Consider the following 8333-nt stretch of genomic DNA (forward strand, 5'->3'; position numbering starts at 1 on the left):
ATGCAATAGAGACAACCCCTTTGGGCCAGGTTTGGCCTGGTCTTGAATATACCATTTCCATTTGATAATATTAAATTCTTGTGCTTGTCCAATTTTATGAGTAACAGGCGTGCTATGAATCCATTGCATGATGGGTATTTGAGGTCGCATAATTACCTCATGTCCCAGGGTAAGGCTTTCTGAGTCTATTAGAGCCCAGTAGCAGGCTAACAACTGTTTTTCAAAAGGACTATATCTTTCACTGGAACAGGGAAGCTTGCGACTCCAAAATCCCAGAGGATAACGTCGGGCACCTTGTTTTTGCCATAGACTCCAGCTGGCATACTGATCAATGACATCTACCTGTAACTCAATGGGTCCCGGTTTAATTGGCCATAGATCTAAAGCAGTCTGAATAGCATGCTTGGCTGCTTCAAAAGCTTCTTTTTGTTCCATTCCCCATTCAAATTCATATTTTTCGTGGTACTTTTATATAAAGGTGCAAGGAGCCGACTTAAATGTGGAATATGTGCCCTCCAAAATCCAAATAATCCAATAAATTTTTGTGCTTCCTTTTTATTACGAGGTGCTGCAAAATCTAATATCTTTTGTCTAGCTTTAGGTAAAATTTCTTGTTTTCCATTATTCCAAAGTACTCCCAAAAATTTGACATTTGAACTCGGGCCCTGAATTTTAGCTGGATTAGTTTTCCATCCATCCTCCTCAAGTATGTCCATTACTTTTTCTAACTGTTGTTGTACCTTTTCTTCTTCATTTCCTTGGATCATAATATCATCTATATAATGTACTATTTGGACATCATCAGAAGCAGGTACCTTTGCCAAGGTCTCAGCAACCTGTCGATGGCAGATAGTGGGGCTATGCACATATCCCTGAGGAAGTCTAGTAAAGGTATATTGTTGTCCCAGCCACGTGAAAGCAAACTGTTCTTGGACACTTTTAGGTATAGGTATGGTGAAAAAGGCATTAGCCAAGTCTATGACTGCATACCAAGTGCCTGGATAACATTGCACTTTTTCTATGAGAGTAATCAAATCAGGGACGGCCGCTTGAATAGCCGGAGTCACTTTGTTTAGCTCTCTGTAATCTACAGTCATTCTCCATGTCCCATCACCTTTTTAACAGGCCAGATAGGATTATTCCAGGCTGTAGTTACTCATGCGAAGGACTTTTACAGCCAAATAATCTTCTATGGTCTCAGATATTTCTTGTTGTCCTCCAGGGATGCGATACTGTCTTTGATTGATCACTTGCGTGGCAGGTGGAATTTCTACTTCATGATGCAAACATCCCACAATTACAGCATTAATATGAAAAGACAAAGCTCTAATAGCAAATTGGTATTGTCCATCAGCCAAATTTAATGTCAATCCTTTTAGAATATCAATCCCAATTATATATTCTGGTATTGGTACAATCATAACTAGATATGTGCGCTGGGGTAGTTGCCCAATTTGCATAGAAAGATTAGTGGTAACTGCCTGGATTTCTTTTCCTCCCAATCCAGTTATCAGAATTGATGTACCTTGAAACTTAGTTGGATTCCCATAGATAAGGGTGGCCTCTGCCCCTGTATCCACAAGTGCCTTCACACTAGTTGTAGATCCATTCTTCCAAAATATTTTAATTGGTACATGTGGTCTAATATCTTTTCTTATAGTGGCACTAATCGATACAGAGGTTTGGCCTTCCCCTCAATCACATAAGTCAGCAAGAAGAGGATCCAAGGGAGGAGGTGGTGCACTAGGTGCAGTAGGCACTGGGTTGGAAGCATTCTCTATACTGTCCCTTCTGTTCACTTGTTTTACATTCAGCCCTTTTTCTTTATATAGTTTCCATAATTCTCTAGTGTCAACTCCATCAATCTGGTCTTTAGGTACTCCTGCCTGGAGTAGGGCCAAAAACATATCACCTCGAGTTATTTTATCTTTTTAAAGAATGTTTCTCTTTTTCTCTTCTTGGAGAGTTTTCAGTTGTCTGCCAGTCTCCCAAGTCTGCTAGCTGCATAATCTTATCTGCAAGTGTTGATATAGGGCTTTCAGTTTCATTCATGAGAAGGGTTGTAATTATTTGTTTGTATGCCGGAGGTGCAGTTTTTATCAACCTGTTTCGCACCTGGACACTTAAAGTCATTTCATTTAAAGCTTCACCACACCCCAGAAACACAGCCCGCTTCATGGTTTCTTCTCTCATCTTTTGAACACAATCTTTTAAAGTATACCAGGGTCTATTAGTGTCTGGCCACATATCATCCGTGGGGTATTTATCTTGAGCTCCTTTTACTGCAAGAGCCAATAAAGTCGTACCATCAGTGTCTTGTCCACGATCATTTGGGGGGTGAGCATTCATGCTCCAATCTCTGAAAGCTCCCCAGACATTGGATCATTGGACAAAATTACAAATTTAAAAGCATCTCCTGCATCCAGATTAATTCCTGTAGCGCCCATATCATATAGGCGAACAAGCCAGGTTATGATGGCTTCTCCAGGCTTTTGTGTAGCCCGGGCTAAAATGTCAGAAATTTCTTGCTGGTTAAAATCCTCAATCACATCTTTCCTTACAGGATGATTACCATCCATTTCCATCCGCCGACGGCGAAGAGGACGTGCCTCTGTGCGTTTGGGCGGTTTTTCCTCTTCCTCATAATCAGTTTCAGAATCATCATCCCAGATATCACCATCCCATGTGTCCGGGTCCCACTTGGGACCGGCCGATGCTATGGCCATATGAACTTTTCGTTCATTTACCTTTCCTCTCCTCTTTCTATATTTATATTTGGCAACTCTTACAGCAGCCTTTTCTGCTATAGCTTGGTAGTTACGAGCCTGATCTCCCAGTGCATGATATTGACATTGAATCATAGCCAAGCGAGACTGCAAATCTGAATTCTCTTTTTCCAAGAGTGCCTTCTCTTTCTGTATCTTATCCCTATCTTCTATAGCCCGACGATAAGCAGTCAACAAACACCAACCTCGCCGTGCCAAAAAAGAAACATCATCTTTGCTTTTCCTCTCCACCGTCTGCAAAGCTTTGGTCACATCCAACGGTTCAAATTGTCGCAGACGAGCATCCCAAGCTTCACATAACCCTGACCTACGAGCCCACTCCCCAGCCAGAGTGCAAAAGGGAGGGTCCTCCCATCCTGGAATTTCTTCCACCTTGGCTTCAGTTACCTTTCGTTTGAATAGGAAAGGCATCTCCTTAATCGAATCCTGCTCACAGCGCCAATTATGTTATCAGAGGTTCGGGATTCGATCGAGACGTAAAAGACACTTTCCACTCCAAACAAATGGACCGAAGGTATATTTTATTATATAGAGGATAGTAAAGGTGACAGTCTGCAAACAGATCAAATCAAATATTAAGAGGAAAAAATATCAGCCCGACTGGAAAGGGAAAACACCCACATCGGCTGAAGAGAAATGACACAAATCAACCGGAAAGAGAAACACCAGGTTGACCGAAAAGAGAACACATCAAATCAATTACTTCATATCAAATCAATTACTTCACATCAAATCAGTTACTCACAACATCCACGCCCCACTGCCGGGAGAGCCCTGTCAATCGACGCGGCTGGGCAAGGATCACACGCCCTGGGCAAGGTGTCCCTTCCACAGGTGGAACTCTCACCCGGTCTCAGTTTCCAGCAGTTTTTATACCATCAGTAATTTTCAGAGTAAGCAATTACAGAGTTTGCAGAGCAAGCATTTAGTGTTCCCATGCACAAATGGTTATCAGTGGCGTACGTGCACTGAGCCCCCTGGCTAACGTCCCAGCCCAGTAGTTGCGTACGTGCATTGTTCTCTTTGGTTATCGTCCCAGCCCGGCACAGATGGCCAGTCCATCCCGTGCTACGACGCTCCAAGAGCCTTGAAATGTTACAACTTGCAACTCCCTCCGTGAGAGAAGGGCCAGTTCCCACCACGCAGAAAGCAGCCTTGTATTTCTTTTTTGTGCTGGTGGCTGTAGGTCAATGGAGCGGCCAAACATGGCTGTACTCATGTCAAGACAGAAAGGTAGTCTAGATTTCTTTTGTCCTAATCTATATACACTTTGGTGGGGTATCAATGTATCATCTTAAATTGTAAACATTCACAATAACTGTTTCCTTTAGTAAAAAGTGATGAACTACCGCCAACTTCATCCATTACATTCTTACCCCCATTTCCAAGTAAATTTATTTTTGGTATACTTTATTAACAAATTAATAAAAAAACGAGTCTAAGTTTTGAATCAGAGAAGAGAGCTTACAATTAACAGCAACCCATTAAAATTTTTTGAGATATATTCTGCAATATGAATTATCACAATTTATAATTCTGGACATATATAGATTCTTTACAGGGTGTATACTCTCTCATCAACTCTAAAGGCTTGTCCACATTATCTGATTTGATGGGAGAGTTTTTACATTAATGGCCTAATATGTGAGCCATCCACCTGAGTCATGATGACACCTCTTTGGTGTACATAGAGGTTTTAGCAATAAGGTGTACTGTTCTAGAAATCACAGTCTAGTGTGAAAAGAAAGAATCATTCTTTGCTCCTAATTGAAATAGTTTTAAGATTTTGCAGTATTCTGCTGTCCCAATAATTACTGAAACTGGGAAACATTAATAATTTATATAGAGTGTGATAGGGACAGATATGCTTGAGTTATTAACTTACACATTTACCATTTGACTAAGGATGGAATCTATGTTTAGAGTTGTGATTACAAAATTATTATTGTTTTGCCACTTTTAGAAAAGCTATTAAAGAATTTGAGAAATAGCTTAAACACTCTATCTTGGGACACACTACAGATGACAAACTTGAGTTTGGCTTCTGATACTGTGAAAATGGGACAAACTGTTTCAGGATTAGACATTGAAATAGTAATAAATACTACTTTTAGGCGTTCCCAAAAATGGCTCTTAACTGTACTCATATACATTTATTTCATCTAGATTTCATGGAAACAAAATTCTAAATATAATTCAGAAATGGGAACACATGAAGTGAAATACTGCTTAATTATTTATTCAAGGTCACACAACAATTTGGCTTCTGAGTTAGAAACAGAAAGTCGATTTCCTAGCATCCACCCGAAGCTGCTGTATGGATAACTCTAGAAATTCCATCTGTGAAATTTCAATCAACACAAATGTATTTAAGCCCTTTGAAAACTTTGCTTACTCTGTAATTCCACATTTCATACTGATCATTATATAGTAATTTACAGTGGGTTTTTTTTTTTGACAACACATGCTGGCACAGCATTTGGCACACTTTTTGGAGGAACCATGACACACACACATTCGAATAAATTAATGTCCAGTCTTAACTGACTAACCTGGGTTGACCAATACGATCTCCTCTCTAGAATACAAAACGAGTGTTCAGCCAGCAACGTTGTGAGCCGCAAGCTTTTCTATTTTTTTCTTCTAAAAGTGACACATATCTACAGGTGTCCATCCAACATTCCACGTTTGAGACTTTGGAGTCAGTGGAAATGGAAAGAGGTATGGGAAAATATTTAAAACAATATTAAATGTTTACATGGAAATTAATCACATTTCTACTACTTACAAGCTGTGTGACTTTGCAAAATGACTTACCGTCTCTGTGCCTGTTTACCTATCTGTAAAATGAGCATGATCATGTAGGTTCATAATTTATTTTCCAAAATTCTTGGGTCCAAGGGTGTTTCAAACTCAGAATTTTGGATTTTAAATAGGTAGTTCAGTGCAAACATCATCTATTTGCATAAGAGTCACAGCAGGGTCTCAAGCAGTATATTAAAATTGCTACAGTAAAATGAATAAATATTCAAACTAAGAGATAATTCAAGAATATAAATAGCCTCGTATCAATTCAGGTCAGATTTCTGCCTGTGTGAGGAAAAACAAAAAAAAGCTTTCAGAGACTTTTGCCTTTCAAAATTGTAGGTACGAGATTATAGAGCTGAAATAATACAAATATCATAGGGTAATTTAAGTGGATAAATAACTTATTTCATGCAAAGCACTTAGAACAGTAACTGGCACATAGTGAGTGCTCATATGTGTTGGCTATTGTTATTTTAATACTGTGTATATCATTTTTACCTTGAGATGTTACACATCGATTTAATCATCTTGTTTACAATGAAGTATAGTTAATTAGTCAAAGTTTCACACCAAATGCATCTTGGAAGGATTTGGTTGGTTTGTTGACAAAATTTGTGTTGTAAGAAAAAATTAAAGGTCAAAAATAATATAGGCATTAGAAAAAAGCACATACATTGTCAATATGAAGCACTTGCAATTACTGGTAATTGCAAGTATTTCCCTGTAATATTTTAGATATTAATTATATTATATTCTGTATCAGTAATGTTTAATAACAGTTTTGACATGGCCAAATTAAGAATCATGCAGGGTTGTCTTTTTCATAGGCTATAAGCCCATTCAATTAATAATGGCAACTATAACCATTAAGGGATCATAAAAAAATTCTCATAGGACACGTAAGAGTGCTGGATGTCTTACGGATAAAATCTCCCAACATTTGAATTATCCACCCTTATTTCTTTATCCCTGAAAACTTTTGACACTTTTGGTACTTAAAAAATAAAATTTTAAGCATATGATATGCGTTAAACTTTATCTTCCTCCAAATTTAATTGCAAGCCTTCTTTAAGTAGGTTAACGCCAACACCACTTAGGGCCAGCCCCAGTGGCCTAGTGGTTAAGCTCGGTGTGCTCTGCCTCAGCAGCCAGAGTTCAGTTCCTGGGCCCAGACCTATACAAGTCGTCAGTGGCCATGCTGTGGTGGCAGCCCGCATACAAAATGGAAGACTGACCACAGATGTTAGCTCAGGGCAAATCTTCCTCAGTGAAAAAAAAAAAAAAAAAAAAAGCTAACATCACTTAAAAAGTAAAAATGTATTTCATTTTTCAAATGAAGTCTATTTTCAAATGTAGATTTCTAAACATATTTTTATATCCATATAAGCTAAGAGCTTGAATATTTTGGGCTTTTGGAATTACTTTGCTAAATGTTAAACACATTATTTTTTCTCTCATAACATAATTACTAGATATTTTCACATGAAGTATACATTGATATTTTGAGGCCAAATAATAGCAAACTAGTGATTTGAGGTCATGAAAGAGATAGATGCTAAAGAAATCAGTAGATATTGAGATACTATTAATCTGACACTATACATATGTCATAAATAAATTAATTTTAATAATTAATATTAATAATATTAACAATAATGTTATTATTATAATTACCTGGCACTGTGCTAAGAGATTTATGAATATTATCTCATTTAATCCCCAATGAGCCCTGTTTATTCCACTCAACCTTATGATTGGTTGATTAATTATATGATGATGATAAAAATAGTAATATTAATATTGCCCAACACCGTACTAAGACCTTTGTAGACATTATCTCATTTAATCCCCTTAACAACTTTCTGAAAAATACTATTATTGTTGCCACTTTAAGTTGAGGAAATTATCATTCTTTATGATATAATCCCTTAATCATTTTGGTAAATTAATTGATGTGCAAGCGAGGCTTCATACATTTCACACATAGAATAGTATTCACCCAAATTAAATTCCTCAAAATTTGTTCCTTGTGTAAAGAATTTCCAAAATTAGTACCCCAGTTGATTCGAGCATCTTGTTTCCAAATAGGAATGATATATTTACTTACTTGATGAACGTTTCTTTTAAGCCAGTGACTCATTTTACAATTAAAGCAATGAAAAAAAAAGATATTCAAAAGTTATCAAACTAACGTATAATATGTTTCCAAAGAAATTCTAGTTAAAGAATAGCTATACTTCCTTGCCTTTTCTTATTTTCCAGTATCAAATATATATACGAAAGAGTTCTCTTTGCTATCTGGTGGCCAACAAAATTTTGTACAGTGTTAATTCTGCTAAAGAATAAGCTGAGTTGCAGCACATTTAAAAAATCTATATGTGTATGAATATTATATTTTTTCTAAATATTAGAGTCAGATGAAAATGCAGACTTTTTTTTCCAAGGAGTATTCGCCCTAAGCTAACATCCGTTGCCAATCTTCCTCTTTTTGCTTGAGGAAGATTAGCCCTGAGATGACATCTGTGCCAGTCTGCCTCTATTTTGTATGTGGGTCGCTGCCACAGCATGGCCACTGATGAGTGGTGTAGGTCTGTGCCCGGGAACTGAACTTGGGCCGCTGAAGCAGAGTGCACTGAACTTAACCACTAGGCCATGAAGCCAGCCCCAAAATGCAGATTTTTAAGAAAGGAAAGTTATGTAGAATTATGAACTATTAATGCATTGGTATACATCTTCCTA

Source organism: Ceratotherium simum, chromosome 25 (assembly GCF_057802395.1).
Source record: "Ceratotherium simum simum isolate JZ-2026a chromosome 25, ASM5780239v1, whole genome shotgun sequence".
In the NCBI taxonomy this organism is placed as follows: domain Eukaryota; kingdom Metazoa; phylum Chordata; class Mammalia; order Perissodactyla; family Rhinocerotidae; genus Ceratotherium; species Ceratotherium simum.